At 44.5% G+C, this 17,180-nt stretch overlaps 1 long non-coding RNA gene across 1 annotated transcript in view; it reads right to left on the minus strand.

Annotated features, from left to right (window-relative positions):
* Positions 1 to 3,174: 3,174 nt before the first annotated feature.
* The window catches only part of LOC136384198 (uncharacterized), a 211,715-nt gene continuing 197,709 nt past the window's right edge, over positions 3,175 to 17,180 (minus strand). Inside the window, exon 4 of the long non-coding RNA XR_010747538.1 lies at positions 3,175 to 3,246. This is a non-coding gene — a long non-coding RNA (uncharacterized lncRNA). The remainder of the gene's footprint in view (positions 3,247 to 17,180) is intronic.

The raw sequence follows: 17,180 nt of genomic DNA on the forward strand, positions 1-17,180 counted from the left end.
ATCTGTTTTGATGAAAGCAATGATATATTTCATGGATTCTTATTAATTTTAAATATTTATTAATTATTCAATTATTCCATAACCTTTACAGCATGTTTGATTCATAGGTTAAAGACAAACTGGATAGAAAACCATACATCAAACAATATATAAAATTTTATACCTACTTATATAAATGTTCCTCTTCATGAAATGGAGACATGCATTTTAGTGTGTGGCAAGCTAAAACTTTTCTCTAAAACATAAAAAATTGCAGATCCATGATGATTATGGTTTTCTAAGTGACCATGGAACACTGCCAAAATGCACGGACTCAAATTGATTCAGAGAGAGAATTACTTTGCCCGTCGTTGTGATTTCTTTATTTGGTTAGTTCTTTGCTGTGCGTTGTGGAAGGTTCTAACTCAGAGGGTACTTAGAGGCCACACAGGCTTTAGGGACTAAAGGCACAGTCTCTCGCTTTCTCAGCTCAAGCCTTTTCTAGTGTCGGTTATTTGCTTTTGCTGTAGGTAAGATTCCTCCTTGTAAAAAAAGGTAATAGCAAAATGTCCACACATGGTTCTGAATGTTTTTAGCAACACTTAGTGAACTCAAAGATATGTGCTATTCTCCACTGTAACATCTGCATGCTAAACACCAGAAAAAGTTTTTGTTGCCATCAATAGGCCAATGGTTATTGTTAATATAATGGATAATAGGATAAGTTAGACCTGAGTCGAACACTTCTCCGGCTACAGAGAGAAAAGGAAGGTGAGAGAACAGACATGACACTGGTCCCACCAGAACCACATGCAGTAGACCAGACGCGGTTCTCCGTGAAAGCATGGAATTGGCAATTAATAAATGAAATATGGAAAAACAAGAGTTCAAAATTCTGTCTACTGCATTTTACTGTTTAGCTGCCCACATAAGACACACACACAAACACATATATTTAACAATTCCACCTAATGTAATATTACTCCCAATAAAAATGTCCTCATCCTCTTCCCAGAACACAAGCCAAAGACAAGTCATCCTTTTCCAAGACAGTCTCTCTGGGTAAAACACATTTCTCCTAATCAAGTCCAGATGTGACTCCTCACAAGAACACAGAAAAATTCTAATTATACATATAGCCACTCCTATCTTACCCAACAGAAATGTTAGGAAAAAGAGAAAGAGTGCAGTAAATACTCATATCTGGAAAGCGGAAACGAATCATCTCAAGCTCTAACTTTTCTGTCAGTGGCACAATTTCATTTCGTTGGCTGTGACCCAGGGTGCGGTTCTCCCTCGTCTGTTGATCTCCGATGCCACACTCCTGTACACGGGGACATACTGTCCCTCTGCTCAAGGCTCTGCCACCAAAACTGTCCTTAAGAGTAGTGGTAGGGCCCTGGCTGGTTGGCTCAGTGGTAGAGCATCGGTCTGGCATGCAGAAGTCCCGGGTTCGATTCCCAGCCAGGGCACACAGGAGAGGCACCCATCTGCTTCTCCATCCCTCCCCCTCTCCTTCCTCTCTGTCTCTCTCTTCCCCTCCCGCAGCCGAGGCTCCATTGGAGCAAAAAGATGGCCCGGGCGCTGGGGATGGCTCCTTGGCCTCTGCCCCAGGCGCTAGAGTGGCTCTGGTCGCAACAGAGCGAAGCCCTGGATGGGCAGAGCGTCGCCCCTGGTGGGCGTGCCGGGTGGATCCCAGTCGGGCGCATGCAGGAGTCTGTCTGACTGCCTCCCCGTTTCCAGCTTCAGAAAAATACACACACACACACACAAAAAAAGAGTAGTGGTAGATCGGGCCTATATGTCCTTGGGCTATTTTAGGTAGCTAATTTTCAAGCATGAATTTTCCTAACAATGCAATTCTCTTTAAACCCTAGTCTTCTATCAGTTGAATCATTCAGGGCAATTTATTCACTAGAAATCAAAAATGAAATCTCAACAACACTGGGAGTTTGGTCAGGCCCCCATGTTCCAGCTTAATAGCTTTTCTCTTGGCCTCCCCGTCAGATAAGTGTGAGTTTATAGGTCATAATGAGGGAGTCAGTGACATGCATTTTCGGCCACACCTTCAGGCTGGATCCCTGGGGATGGTATGTATGTGTGTGTGTGTGTGTGTGTGTGTGTGTGTGTGTGTGTGTATATATATATATATATATATATATATATATATATATATATATATCTCACGGCATCTGTAATCAGGTACAAGAGAGAGCAACAAGCGATATTTTGGAGGGTCTGGGATATTTGGCTCCTCAAGTCCTGCCAGGAATTCTATTGTATTTCCTGCTCTGTTTCCCATCTCTCTGACCTGTTTATAGTAGCCTATGGATTGGCAAAAAAAAAAAAAAAAAAAAGAAAAATTAGCACTTCGATGAGAGACCTGATTGTCTTACTGGTGGTCTTGGGATAAAAACTCAATTGCTTTGCAGATTATGACTTTTCTCTTAAAAATGAAACAAGAAATTAAAGACTATTTTAAAGAGATAATATAGGCACATGGTAAAAAAAATTCAAACATTACCAAATATATACCATGTAAAGTAATTCTCTCTATATTCTTAACATTCAAATTCCAGTTCCCTGACCAGGGAAATCCCTGACGTCTTACAAATATCTCCAAAAATGATCCATGCATATAATAGCATGTGTATGCCTATCACACATAAATACTACTGCACACCCACCAGAGTGACTATAATGTAAATGATCAAAAATGCCAAATGTAGGCCCTGGCTTGTTGGCTGAGTGGTAGAGCGTCGGCCTGGTGTGCGGGAGTCACAGGTTCGATTCCCGGCAAGGGCACACAGGAGAAGCGCCCATCTGCTTCTCCACCTCTCCCCCTCTCCTTCCTCTCTGTCTTTCTCTTTCCCTCCCGCAGCCCAGGCTCCATTGGAGCAAAGTTTACCCGGGCGCTGGGGATGGCTCTGTGGCCTCTGCCTCAAGCGCTAGAATGGCTCTTATTGCGGCAGACCGATGCCCCAGAGGGGCAGAGCATCGCCCCCTGGTGGGCATGCCGGGTGGATCCCTGTCGGGCACATGCGGGAGTCTGTCTGATTGCCTCCCCGTTTCCAACTTAAGAAAAATACAAAAAAAAAAAAAAAGCTAAATGTGACAATAATGTGAAGAAACTTGTTATTTATACACTACTCACTAGACCAGGGGTCTCAAACTCAACTCAGCATGTGGGCCGCAGAGCAAGATCACAGCCGTTCAGCGGGCCGCACTAGGTCTACAAAAGGCAACTGTTACGCAACACTTTTCTCACTGCAGTTGAAAACAAAAAAAAAAATCAGTACAACAAGCACAATCGTACATGCAGTTTACTCAGTGTCACAAAATGACCAGAAACTGTAGTTCGCATCACAACTGCTGTTAACTAAGCTAATATCTAGCTAGGATGCTAGAGAAATGAAAAATACAAGTAGGCCCCTAGGCTTACTTAATTTTATCCAAAATATTTTGAACTTCGTGGATTAGTCTGCGGGCCGCACAAAATTGTTCGGCGGGCCGCATGCGGCCCGCGGACCGCGAGTTTGAGACCCCTGCACTAGACTGTAAATTAGTATACAGGTGCTTCTCTGTTCTCTCCTCCCTCCCGCTAGACTCTATTTCATCTGTGTACTAACTGCTTCTTGATAACAGAAGACATCCTTCCTCTGGGCCTTTGCAGTGATTATTCCCATTCTGGAATGTATTTCCCTCAATGTCTGACTCAATCACCGCCTTCTAGTCTGTTCAAACCCCATCTTCACGCTGAGGCTTGTTTTGTCCACTGTTGAAACTAAAAACCCTGCTTCTCTCTTCCCCAATTCTCAGTCCTCTATATATTGCTTTATTCCTCATAGCAATTCTCACCGGCTAACCCAGCAGATAATTTACACGTTCTTTTTCTCCCTTTCCGCTAGAATGTAGGCTCCACAAAGTCAGGATTTTTGCCTTTATTACATCTAGTGGAGACCCAGAACTCTATGGTCAGCCAGAACTGGGCACATATTAACCTGTATGACTTAACATCTTAGCTGTCTAGATTAGAACCAGGCTGGTTATTAAAGAGGGTATGTTCTGATATTTTTAAGCAGCATAATAAATTCTAAGCAAACGTAAATTTTCAATAATCACAGAGCAGGCCTGGGCTCTTTCTTCCTTTCCTCCTCCAGACTCAAGAACCTACATGCCAATTTCAAACTTTCTGGGTGAAGTGGGAATGTGTGAGAATGACTGGCCCAAGTCTAAATTAAATAAGAAAACACATGTGCACGCATGCACGCACACACACACACACACACACACACACACAAACATTTAAACATTTTAAGAAACTAATGTTGGCCCTGGCCGGTTAACTCAATTGGTTAAGAGTGTCGTCAGGAAACAACAAGGTTGCAGGTGGGGTTCGAGCCCCAGTCAGGCCACACACAGTAAGCAAACAATGAATGCAAGACTGAGCAGAACAACAAATGAATGCTTCCCTTCTCCCTCCTCCCTCTCTCTCTTCCTCTCTCTGACTCAAAAACAAACAAACAAACAAATAAATAATAAATAACTAAAGCAAGCCCTGGCTGGATAGCTCTGTCATCTTAGAGCATGAAGGTTGCCAGTTCGATTTTCCACTCAGGGCACATACAGGAGCATCTCAATGTTCCTGTCTCTCTCAAAACAAAACAAAACAAAATTAGAAATAGACAAACAAAAGAACTAAAGCCACAAAGTGTGGTTTTCTAAGGTACATCAGAAATAACCTAGTCTCCGCTGAGGTCAGAGTGGTGGGAGAGAAGACAGGTGCAGCGACGGAAGGGGCAAAGGTCAGTCTCCCCATCTATCCCTCCTCTGGACCTGACTGCTCCTGGATTATCAAACTTAAACACTCAAACCACGACAGCACGTGCTGTCATTTGCTGTCATTTAAGTGCGGCTACTTTCAGATCCTAGTCACTGGGACATAGAAGAAAATTTTTGCATAGTTACATCTGGCTCAACACATCACCGTTCATATGGTGGTTCCTCTTTACAACTGAGTAAGGACACAAGAGAAGCACATTGACAAGATTTCACATGTATGTGTGTGTGTGTGAGTGTGTGTGTGAGTGTGTGTGTGTATGTGTGTGTACGTGTAAACTGGGCCCATTGAGGCAAATGAGTAGGGCATCCTGACAGTTCCAAAACTAGAGAAAACTGGCCCAGATCCAGGGATGGCCATGTTAACCATTTAGCCAGGAACAAAACAGTTGAAATATGCAGCAATCTTCTATTCTCCACGTTAGAACATCTCAAGCCCAGAGCATTTCTCAACAGGGCTCACTTTCCCCTCACCCTCAAACACACCACACATACAGAACTCCTAAGGTGTGGTCCTCTGATTTAATGTAGGAAACCCATCAGGTTAACCTATACTTAAAGGGGCCAAGCCCCTTTTCAGTGGAGCAAAGTTCATTTATGGATAAACATATTTTGCAGAGAAAGATCTGCAAAATTGTCAAGATTTGATTGAATTGGTTGAAGGTTCTTACGAATCCCTGGGCAGGTGTTCCAAATATAAGGTCAGCGTTTTCCATGCCCAGAACACAGGCACTGTTGCTCTAAGCAGGGGCCTCCAGCACACTCCTGGTTCCTCCAAAGTGAGAGGGGTACCATAACTTGGAGGGTGGAAGCAGATGTTTTTACTGACAATAGGTATGTCTCTGAATATGTGTGCTGCTATCCTCCATAGCACCCTGTTTTGTTTGCAGGTGAGGGTGTCAAGAAATTAATGAATGGGAATCCAAGAGCATAGCCAGTCACTGCAGATTCTGTGCTGTTCCTCATCACTCTACCTGTGGTCTGGATAGTTGGGCTGCAAGTGTTCTTTCTCTTCTGTTTTTTGTTGTTTGTTTTTTAAGTGAGAGGAGGGGAGATAGTGAGACAGATTCCTGCATGCTTCCCGACCAGGATCCACCCAGCAACCCCCGTATAGGGATGATGCTTGAATCAACCGAGCTATCCTCAGCGCCAGAGGCTGACACTTGAAACACTGAGTCACTGGCTGAGAGAGCAGAAGAGAGAGAGAAGGGGAGAGGGATGGAAAGAGAGGCAGATAGTCACTTCTCATATATGCCCTGACCAGAGATCGATCCCATGACATCCACATGCTGGGCTGATGCTCTGTCTACTGAGCCAACTGGCCAGAGCCTGCAAGTGTTCTGAGAGCAGGTGGTGGCCCAGTGGCTCCCATCACAGGTGAGACACTTTCCCTGGGAGGGAGTGACCACCTACATTTTGGCCTGGTGGGCCCCAGCTGAACTGATGGAAAGTGGGAAAAACAGATCCTCCCATCACATCACCTGGATTCTGATGAGGGGGTTCCAGGTGTTTGGAAAAAAACTACACACAGGGATGGAGCTGTTCCTTGCATGGACAATGTGTAGCCTAGAGAGCCCCGCTGGTCTGATACATGTGGAAATAGACGTGTCTCATGGCATATGCTTACTGCCCATGGTGGTGCTGCTGCCAATGCAGGGGCCCCTTCGGCTCCAGAACCCCCGTGACAGGTGAAAGTCCACGAAGTAGCGACCTTATATTTATTTTATTATTCATATATATTTTAAGGCTTTATAAACCCTCCCCACACTCTTATAGACCTTTCCCACACTGTTAACTTTTCCCACACTTATTTTGCTTATTTTACCGCAAAAACAATTAAAATAATAAATATATAAAAATACCTATATACCTCAAAATCCTGCAATATAGAGAAAAATCAACAATACAAAATTAGATATATACAATTTAAAAATTTGTTATACAGTGAGACTGTCAAAAGCAAACCATGACACCGTGAGGGACAACTGTAGAGGAGGATTTTATGTCCCTGTGGGCCCAGGTGCACTGGTGGCAATTTGAACGCTAGCACCTCCAGTCATGGGGATGGTGTCATACTGCCTATCACCATGCCATCCGTGTGTTATGGATAGGTGGGCTTCGGGTGGTTGGATTTAGGGTGGGACCAGCGGTGTATCTGAGCACCGAGAGGGTGCCCACTCCTCCCACTGCAGCAGCCGTGCTGTGGCCGGTGGGTCCTCAGTTGTATGGGCAAAATGAGACAGAGGCAGCGCCTGTGTCTTCCTAAACCATCTCTACTGCTGATGCTCTGGATGCCTGGGAATGAGCAGGGCCTGGGGTGGACACGGAGACTTCTGTCCACGCTAGACATTTCAGTTCTTTCAACTACGGCTTTGAACAGGTGATGCCAAACCCTTTTTGCTGCTCACATTCTCCCTCTAATTTACTAATGCTGCCCCTAAAGTGTGAATTTACTAATGCTGCCCCTAAAGTGTGATATCAGAGTTATGTGTAAAGGTGAGCTGGTCAGCTCAGGTTACAGTCTGGCCATTACCGCCAGTGGGAGGATACATAAGGTCATTATCATTTGATTAATGCAAACAAAGACTGCATTTTTGCCATTTTATAAATAAATAAGACCTTTTATTACACAAGCAACTTATCTTCTATAAGGAAAAACCAGGAAAAAAAGGAAAATAATATAGGATTCCACATCCTACTTTGCACTTCTAGGTCTTGAGTGATCACTTTGCAGTTTAACTCAGGCACCTGTCAGCTTCACTTCCAGCAGCCTCATGAATCCTAAGTCCGCCTTTAATGTTGATGCTCCGGATGCTTGGGAATGAATGGGGTCTGGGGTAGATATATGGCCCCATCGCTCCTACAATTCATGGGAGCTAAGGAGCCATCACAATAGGTGGGCCTGCAAATATCATGGCAAATATGAGCTACTGCCCCCAGAGTGAGTCCTCTTGGTGGCAACTCCAAGCAGGTGGTAGTTGATGTGTCAATGGGAAGAATACATGGATTGTCACCAACGGCAAGCTAGTCCTACCAACGGTGTCAAGTGTGGAATCTGGAGTTGCAAACATGCAGTACTGGAGTGCATTGAGCGACCCCCGCTGGCTGAAGTGCAGGGGAAGTCAGGCTCGCATCTTGTGCTGGGGCCACTCCTTTCAACAGGATTAATGGGTTCTTAGGTGGGATAGGGGCAGTGGGGAGTGGGCAAGAGGGAAAGACTGGTAAATATAGACTAACTGGTGTCCATGGGCTCTGGGTCACCATCCATCCTGGCAGCCTCAGGAGAGGTGGTGTCCATGGGCTCTGGGTCACCATCCATCCTGGCAGCTTCAGGAGAAGTGGTGTCCATAGGCTCTTCATTGTCCTTCCTGGATGAAATGGCAGGAGGACGTCTTGTGTCCATCAGATCTCTGTTGCGCTTCATGGAGGAAACGGCAGGAGGAGGTATTGTGTGCACTGGCTGTCCATCATGCTTCCTGGAGGAAAGGGCAGGAGGATATACTGTGTGCACTGGCTGTCCATTGCGCCTCCCAGAGGAAAGGGCAGGAGGAGGTATTGTGTGCACTGGCTGTCCATTGCGCCTCCCGGAGGAAAGGGCAGGAGGAGGTATTGTGTGCACTGGCTGTCCATCATGTATCCCGGAGGAAACGGCAGGAGGAGGTCTTTTGCCCATCAGCTGTCCATCGCGCTTCCTGCGGGCAGCAGCAGAAGGAGGCAGTGTGGTTTTCAATGGCCCGTTGTCCTCACTAGTGACTATGGCAGGAGTGGTGGGACCTGTAGTGTTGGCATTGCTCTCCCTGGTGGCAGGGGCAGAGTGGGACAGCACTGTCTGCAAAGGGTCCTTGACGTGAACAGCAGGTGTTCTAAGATTTGTAGATGTTCTGACAGCGCAGGAAGGCGCAGGCATGTAGATTTCAGTGATGTGAGCACCTACAGGAGGCTCCGATGACAAACCTGGTGAGGCTCTGGCTTTGATGGAAATAGGGATCTCTGCAGGTTGATTGGCCCGGGGCAGAGTGCGGACCATCACCGAGCCAGGTGGGGTATAAGTCACGGGATACATAGCACGAGCAGACATCTGTAAAGGGTCCTGGGCAGTTAGAGGGAGGACCCTCAGAGGAGAGTAGTTGGTCTGTGCAATAGGACTCCACCCTGCTGGCTGTGCACGCCAGGTCGATGTAAAAGCCCCCTGGTTTTGGTCGATCTGCCCATAAGTAAGGGGACGATAGGGTGCAGGCTGTGACATAGGACACCACCCTGCTGGCTGCGCACGCCAGGTCGATGTAAAAGCCACCTGGTTTTGGTAGCTCAGCCCATAAGTAAGTGGAGGAGAGGGTGCAGGCACACTGACGTGGTCCCAGGCAAGTGGACCACGATTATTGCCAGCAGAGGAAGCGGTTGAATGATGGCCACCGAGCCAGGGAATGTTCTGGAAGAAAGGTCGAGTCAATATTGAAAGAAAACGTCCCAGAAGAGAGTAGTTGGTCTGTGGCATAGAACACCACCCCGTTGGCTGCACACACCCGGGCGATGAAAAAGCCGCCTGGTTTTGGTCGATCTGCCCGTAAGTAAGGGGACGATGGGGTGCAGGCTGTGACATAGGACACCACTTCATTGGCTGTGCATACCTGGTCGATGAAAAAGCCGCCTGGTTTTGGTAGTTCTGCCCATAAGTAAGGGGACGATAGGGTGCAGGCTGTGACATAGGACACCACTTCATTGGCTGTCCATACCTGGTCAATGAAAAAGCCACCTGGTTTTGGTAGATTTGCCCATAAGTAAGAGGATGGGGTGCAGGCACACTGAGGTGGTCCCAGGCAGGTGGAGCACGATGATTGACAGCAGAGGAAGCTGCTGAATCATGGCCACCAGGCCAGGGACGGTCGCGGAAGAAAGGTTGAGTCAATTTTGAAAGGAAATGGCCCATTTCAGGCTTATTATGAGTGACACAAACCCAGAGACAGAGTTGGTGGTAGGAGCTGTGCTCCTACACTGCCTCCTCCCTGGAGTCCTAGCCCTCATTGAAGGCATGACCTTCAGCCATGCGCCTGTGGTGTCACAGTGAACAGATCTTGGGGCGGGGCACTGGTGGGGAAAGGGGACAGCACTCAGAAGTCCAGTGTGTGAAGGGGAAATGGCAGAGGGCAAAGTGCCACTTCTCAATGGCTGCCCAACCACCCCCTGGCCTTCCTAGAGCCCAGGACTCCCCCGGGGGCTGCAGGTGTTTGGCATCAGATGGGCCAACATGCAGGGACTGTTCAGGCCCTTGCAGCGCCCAGTTGACATTCCGCATCCCACCTGGGCACTGGTTCTGAAGGCCCCTTATCACCTTTCCAGGGGTCCCAGAAGTCAAAGATTTTCAGAATAATAGGTATGAAATGTAACAGAAATATCCAAGATAATAAGTCTTAAAAATAACATTTGAAGAACTTTGGTTTATATCTCATGTTAAATTTGTATTTTCCTGTGTCTCAACCACTCAAGAGAGAGTGCCCCCTGTTGCTCTTATTAGGAGGAATGATACTTTAAGGAAAAAAAATTAAACCCTGAACAATATGATATTGTCTGACAAAAATAACTGTTGTATCTTGTGCGGTCATGAAATGACCCGAACAATCAAATTTAAGGTGAAAATTACACTACATATAATAGATTGTTTCCCTTATTTAGTTTTGCACAACGAGCATAAATTTGTTTTATCAGCCATTTCAATAGTGGAAATAATAGTGTTTGACTTAGAGTGTTAGAACATTAAAAATGCTCAGTTTCTGGCCCTGGCCGGTTGGCTCAGCAGTAGAGTGTTGGCCTGGTGTGCAGGGGACCCGGGTTTGATTCCCGGCCAGGGCACATAGGAGAAGCACCCATTTGCTTCTCCAACCCCCCCCCCCTCCTTCCTCTCTGTCTCTCTCTTCCCCTCCCGCAGCCGAGGCTCCATTGGAGCAAAGATGGCCCGGGCGCTGGGGATGGCTCCTTGGCCTCTGCCCCAGGCGCTAGAGTGGCTCTGGTCGTGGCAGAGCGACGCCCCGGAGGGGCAGAGCATCGCCCCCTGGTGGGCGTACCGGGTGGATCCCGGTCGGGTGCATGCGGGAGTCTGTCTGTCTCTCCCCGTTTCCAGATTCAGAAAAATACAAAAAAAAAATGCTGTTTCATGGACCTCCATGATATGCTTTTCCTGATGAAATACTATGTGTTTCAGAGGTTTTCTAAGCTGTTTGTTTACTGCCGGGATGTGTGCTCACCTTACCACCCAGTGTGGCCACTTATAATTTACTGTTCACTTAATTGTATTAAATTCCAAACCAGTAATGTTTAAAGCACTTAATGTCTTGATCACAGAATTTGGGACATGGAACCTTAGTCATGTTGTCTAAATAAATACAGAAAAAAACTGGGCATATTTACCCAATTCATTCTCTGAAGACAACTATATACAATATTAAAGAAATGTAATATGGCAAAAACCAAAGTAAACATTCTTTAAAATTAAGAATCGGCAGGAAGTCAGTAAGTCACTAAACAGAACATGTCGGCATACTACAACCAAAGTAATCAACCCAACAGATACAATACATTTACTGGGAAGTTACTCTAAGTACTCTTTAGATTATTGACATTCTATTTGCTAGCCATTATTTAAGATTTCTAAGGCTTCCTCATTAAAAGGATAACCCTGTAACTGTGAAACCTATAATGTCTTATTATTTTCTATATAATGAAGCTTATCTCTCTTAAACATGGTGCTGAACTTTCTGTGAGAATTATAGTAATTTTTATCGTAGAAATTATAAAAATCTAGAGTATTTCAGGAACTTTTCTTTAATTAACATCTGAAAGGAGATCATTTTCTTAGTATAAAATCACAGTGGCAGCAAGTAAAATTTTAATGTTTTAAAATTAAAAATTATAAAATGGCTTTTGAATTTAACCAAAACCAGAATCTTTTATTTACTTCAACAAGAGAGATTTTTAATTTTCCTGCATTTATGTACTTCCATTTCTCTACATTTATGTGCTTGTGCTGTACTGAACCTGTAAATTATCAATCAACTGACTCAACAGTTGCATTTGAAAATTAGAGATAAATAGAAGAGCTATATCCTCTGCTGTTTGATAGGAGAGCCATTAGACACGTGACTTTGAGCACTTGTGGAATTAGTCTGATATTTGAGATGAACTACAAGTAAAAATGACCCATTAGATGTCAAAAATTAGTAAAAAAATGTAAACTATCTCAATAATTATATGTTGAACACATGGCAATAAAGTACATTTTAACATATATGTTTTAAGTATATTATTGCAATTACTATTGGTTTATCTCCTCTGAATCTATGTAGCTATTATTAAAGTTGCATAGGTGGTTCACTTTTGTGTCTTGCATGATGTTTCCATTGGGTAGGGCTAATCTGCAGACCTAGGGGGAGACAGTGGATTTTAGTAAACTCACGCTCAGGCTTACCATTATATAGTGTCTATAATGCATTTTGCCTTTGTCATGAGTAGGTTAAACAGAAATGGAAAAAATTTCTCCTATCAAGGATATGCAAATTATTTTATTTAAAATGTTTAGTTAAAAATGTTCATTGGTTAAACTCATCAACTTTCTCAGCTAATTTCTCAAAGTATGATATATGTCTTTTTGTGAGTATAAAAGTCAAATCACTAAAAATATGCAAGCTTCAATAATGTGTATGTTCCCTATAAAAATTAACATTTTATTTCTTTCTTTTTAGTAGTGTTTCTAAATACTTTTAAAGTCACATGAGTATTTTCATCTTCATCTGGAATTTTAAAAACAAGTTTAAAGAAAAACTAAATTAATCTCCCTTTGGGGCAGTCTGTGCTTCTCTCACAGGGAATAGAGTGAAAGTTGCTTTGAGTGCTGCACTCTTATAACCAGGATTATATATTATATGGGTATTTTCCAACAAAATGTCACAGAAGGCATGTTTTAATCACTTAAAAATGTAATTCTGCCCTGGCCAGTTGGCTCAGTGGTAGAGCGTCGGGCCTGGCGTGCAGAAGTCCCGGGTTCGATTCCCGGCCAGGGCACATAGGAGAAGCACTCATCTGCTTCTCCACCCCTCCCACTCTCCTTCCTCTCTGTCTCTCTCTTCCCCTCCCGCAGCCCAGGCTCCATTGGAGCAAAGATGGCCCGGGCGCTGGGGATGGCTCCTTGGCCTCTGCCCCAGGCGCTAGAGTGGATCTGGTCGCACTGGGCGGCGCCCCGGAGGGGCAGAGCATCTCCCCCTGGTGGGCAGAGCGTCGCCCCTGGTGGGCGTGCCGGGTGGATCCCGGTCGGGCGCATGCGGGAGTCTGTCTGACTGTCTCTCCCCGTTTCCAGCTTCAGAAAAATACAAAAAAAAAAAATGTAATTCTGTTTTTAACTCTGTCTTTCAAATTTGGACAAAAGCAAATTTCTAGGATTTCCTTACTTGTTATAGACATCATCTGTGATGCATTGTGTGCTCACCACTCCAGTCAAGTCTTCCTCCATCACCATCTATCCCCTCTACCCTCCTCCCCCTCCCCCACTCCTTTCCCCTGGTAACCACCATACTGTTGTCTGTGTCCATGAGGTTTTCTGTTCTTTTCTTGCTCAATTCCTTCATCTTTTATACTCAGCCCCCAACCCCCTCCCCTCTGACAGCTGTCAGCATGTTCTCTGTCTCCATGCCTCTGTTTCTATTTTGTTTGTTAGTTTATTTTGTTCATTAAGTTTTACATATAAGTGAAATCACATGGTACTTACTTTTCTCTCACTGGCTTACTTCACTCAGCATAGTAGTCTCCAGACCCATCCATGCTATTTCAAAGGGTAAAATTTTCTTCTTTTTATTGCTGAGTAATATTCCACTGTGTAGAAGTACCACAGCTTTTTGATTCACTCATTTGCTGATGGACAAGCAGGTGGCTTCTAAATCTTGGCTATTGCAAATAATACTGCAACGAGCATAAGGGTGCAAATATCCTTTCAAATTAGTGTTTTGGGGATCTTTGGATATGTGCCCAGAAGTGGAATTGCTGGGTCATAAGGAAGTTCCATTTTTAATTTTTTTTTTTCTGAAGTTGGACACAGGGAGGCAGTCAGACAGACTCCCGCATGCGCTGGACCGGGATCCACCCGGCACGCCCACCGGGGCGATGCTCTGCCCATCTGGGGCGTTGTTTTGTTGCAACCAGGGCCATTCTAGTGCCTGAGGCAGAGGCCATGGAGCCATCGTCAGCACATGGGCCAACTTTGCTCCAGCGGAGCCTTGGCTGCAGGAGGGAAAGAGAGAGACAGAGGAAGGAGAGGGGGAGGGGTGGAGAAGCAGATGGGCGCTTCTCCTGTGTGCCCTGGCCGGGAACCGAACCCGAGACTCCTGCACGCCAGGCCGACACTCTACCACTGAGCCAACCGGCCAGGGCCTCATTTTTAATTTTTGAGGAAACCCATCCTGCTTTCCATACTGGCTGCACCAGTCTGTGTTCCCACCAACAGTAACAAGGGTTCCCTTTCCTTCACACCCTCACTAGTACTTGGTATTTGTTGATATTCTGATGAGTGCCATTCTGACAGGTGTGAGGTGCTATCTCACTGTGGTTTTAATTTGCATTTCTCTGATGATTAGTGATATTGGGCATCTTTTCCTATATGTATCGGTCATCTGTATGTCCTCTTTGGAGAAGTGTCTATTCAGGTTTCTTTCTCCATTTTTTAATTGGGTTGTTTGGGGGGTTTTGGTGTTGCGTTGTATGAGTTCTTCATAAATTATGTATATTAATCTCTTGTCAGATGTATCCATTGTGCCACCACAGGTCAGGCACTTAAATGTTTTTTAAGCAAAAAAACTAAGTACTTATGAACAAAACATAGTTTTCCTTGTTTTCTGACATTTGTTCACTTGTGTTAATAAGACAATTTCAGTTAAAATAAACTGTACACATATATTCAAAACAGGTCTCTATGATCCTTCAGTTCTACAAGATCATGTGCCTTATAGTTTTATTAAAATAATAAAATTAAAAGATAAAGCACATGACATATAGGCAGCTATTTTACTACATATTATTAAAAATTTATCTTTAGAAAGTTTTATTTCTGATTCTATGTTGTTATGTGTCCCCATGAATTCCTACACCTAAAAAAGGCAGGGAGAGAGAGAGAAACTGAATAGGAATTTGATTGTGTGTCCATAAGTATCTAAGAAATAGGGTGGACTTATATAATCTGGTTCCTGATGAGGGAGGTTCCTGTGCTCAAAACCACATTTTCTCAGACATTTCTACTTCAATAAAATTTTATTTAATCTAATTAACATATATTTAATATGTCATTAAATTAAACTTAACTTTTTGATTTTTATATTAAGAAATCTGCTGTGAGTCCTGATTCTTAGCCTCAAACCTTCAACAGTAGAGACTGACCTGCCAAGTAATTGTAATTGGATGCTACCAGACAAATAAATTTGCTTGATTCCATATCCATCAAATGATTTATGAATTTGATTTAGTTTCCTGTATCATGAAGGATATTGCCCATCATCTCCCCACTGTTCCCACACACACAACACATTTCATGCCCTCTGCTTTCAAAATGTCCCAGCTCTGGCCAGGTTGCTATGTGGATAGAGCCTCATCCTGGCACGCCAAGGTTGCAGATTTGATTCCCCGTCAGAGTATATACGAGAAGCAATCAGTGAGTGCACCACTAAATGGAACCACTAAGTGGACCAATGAGTTGATGCTTCTCTCTCTCTCAAATCAATAGAAAATTTGAAAATAATAAAGGGGGGCCCCAGCTGGTTGGCTCAGTGGTAGAACGTCACCCAGCGTGTGAATGTTACAGGTTCAATTCCTGGTCAGGGCACACAAGAGAAGCACCCATCTGCTTTTCCACTCCTCCCCCTTGCTTTTCTCTCTCCTTCCTGCAGCCATAGCTCAATTGGAGTAAGTTGGCCCTGGGTGCTGAGTATGGCTCCATGGCCTCTGCCTCAGGCGCTAAGAAGAGTTTGGTTGCTGAGCAACAGAGAAATACCACAGATGGGCAGAGCACCGCCCCCTAGTGGGCTTGCCGGGTAGATCCCAGTCAGGAGACATGGAGGAGTCTTGTCTCTATCTCCCTTCTTCTCACCGAAAAAAAAAAAAAGACTTCTGTCTGACCAGTGGTGGCACAATGAATAAAGCATTTACCTGGAACACTAAGATTCCCTGTTCGAAAGCCTTAGGTCGGTGGCTTGAGCGCTGCGTCACTGACTTGAGCACAGGATCATCAACATTATCCCAAAGGTCACTGGCTTGAAGCTCATGGTCGCGGGCTTGAACTCAAGGTTGCTGGATTGAGCAAGGGGTCACTGGCTCAGCTGGAGCCCCCAATTCAAAGCACATATGAGAAGCAATCAATGAGCAACTAAAGTGACACAACTACGAGTTGATGCTTCTCACTCTCCTCCCTCCTCTCCTCTCCTCTTCTGGGTGTGTGTATCTCTCAAAGCAATACAAAAATAAAAGTCCCAACTTAAATAATAAACTATATCTTGACCTTACATGAAAAACTCTTATCTGCCTGCTTGTCCTTCTGGAAAATTCCATTTTATTCTTCAAAACTATTAAATTCAATTTTACCTGTTATGCACCCATCCCAGTAATACCCAAGACTTTTACTTGGTGCCACAGTGCTACCCACAAAATCCTGCTGGAGCCCTGGTCATTGACTACTTTCCCCTACAAGACAACGGAAGAAATAATTTTAAATAAATGAAATAACATTTAGTTACTAGACTGGAAATGTAGAAATGATATTAGCAAAATGCTAGTGTGTATTTTGCAATGGACATGAAAACCAAACACTGTTTTTAGTGCCAGTCTGGTTGTCTAATCTGTAATATGAGAAGGTAGGACCAAACCAGCTCTTTAATTTCTTTAGATCCCATGGCCTGTGATTTTATTCAACTACTAAAATTAGCTGTTTCTTCTTTGCAGACAGATATTTTAAGGTTCAAATCTTTTCACCAAGCTGTTGCCTTTGCTTAAATAAATGAAGCAAGAAATTGGACATGCTTGGTTCCTGAGATTAGCATGAGAGAGCAGAGAGAGTAGAGCCAGCAGCAGGAGGAGGCCACGTGGAGGAGGCCAGGAAAAGCAGCCAAGATGGCGGAGTGCTGAGTGAGATGCCAGTTTGTGTAGAGTTTGTATCTGGGAGAAGGAAGGAGATGGGGAACTGAGGAGAATAAGTCTGGTGAGCTAGAAACCTTTGATTCTAGGAAACTCGGATAAATCAGTAGCTTTGTGAGCACTGAATGTGATTGGGTTTTGGAGCCCAGTGTGTATTTTTACTTGCCCGCCGGGTGCAAGCTAGATTAAAGAAAATGGCCCACCAG

This window comes from Saccopteryx leptura, chromosome 12 (assembly GCF_036850995.1).
Source record: "Saccopteryx leptura isolate mSacLep1 chromosome 12, mSacLep1_pri_phased_curated, whole genome shotgun sequence".
Taxonomy (NCBI): Eukaryota; Metazoa; Chordata; class Mammalia; order Chiroptera; family Emballonuridae; genus Saccopteryx; species Saccopteryx leptura.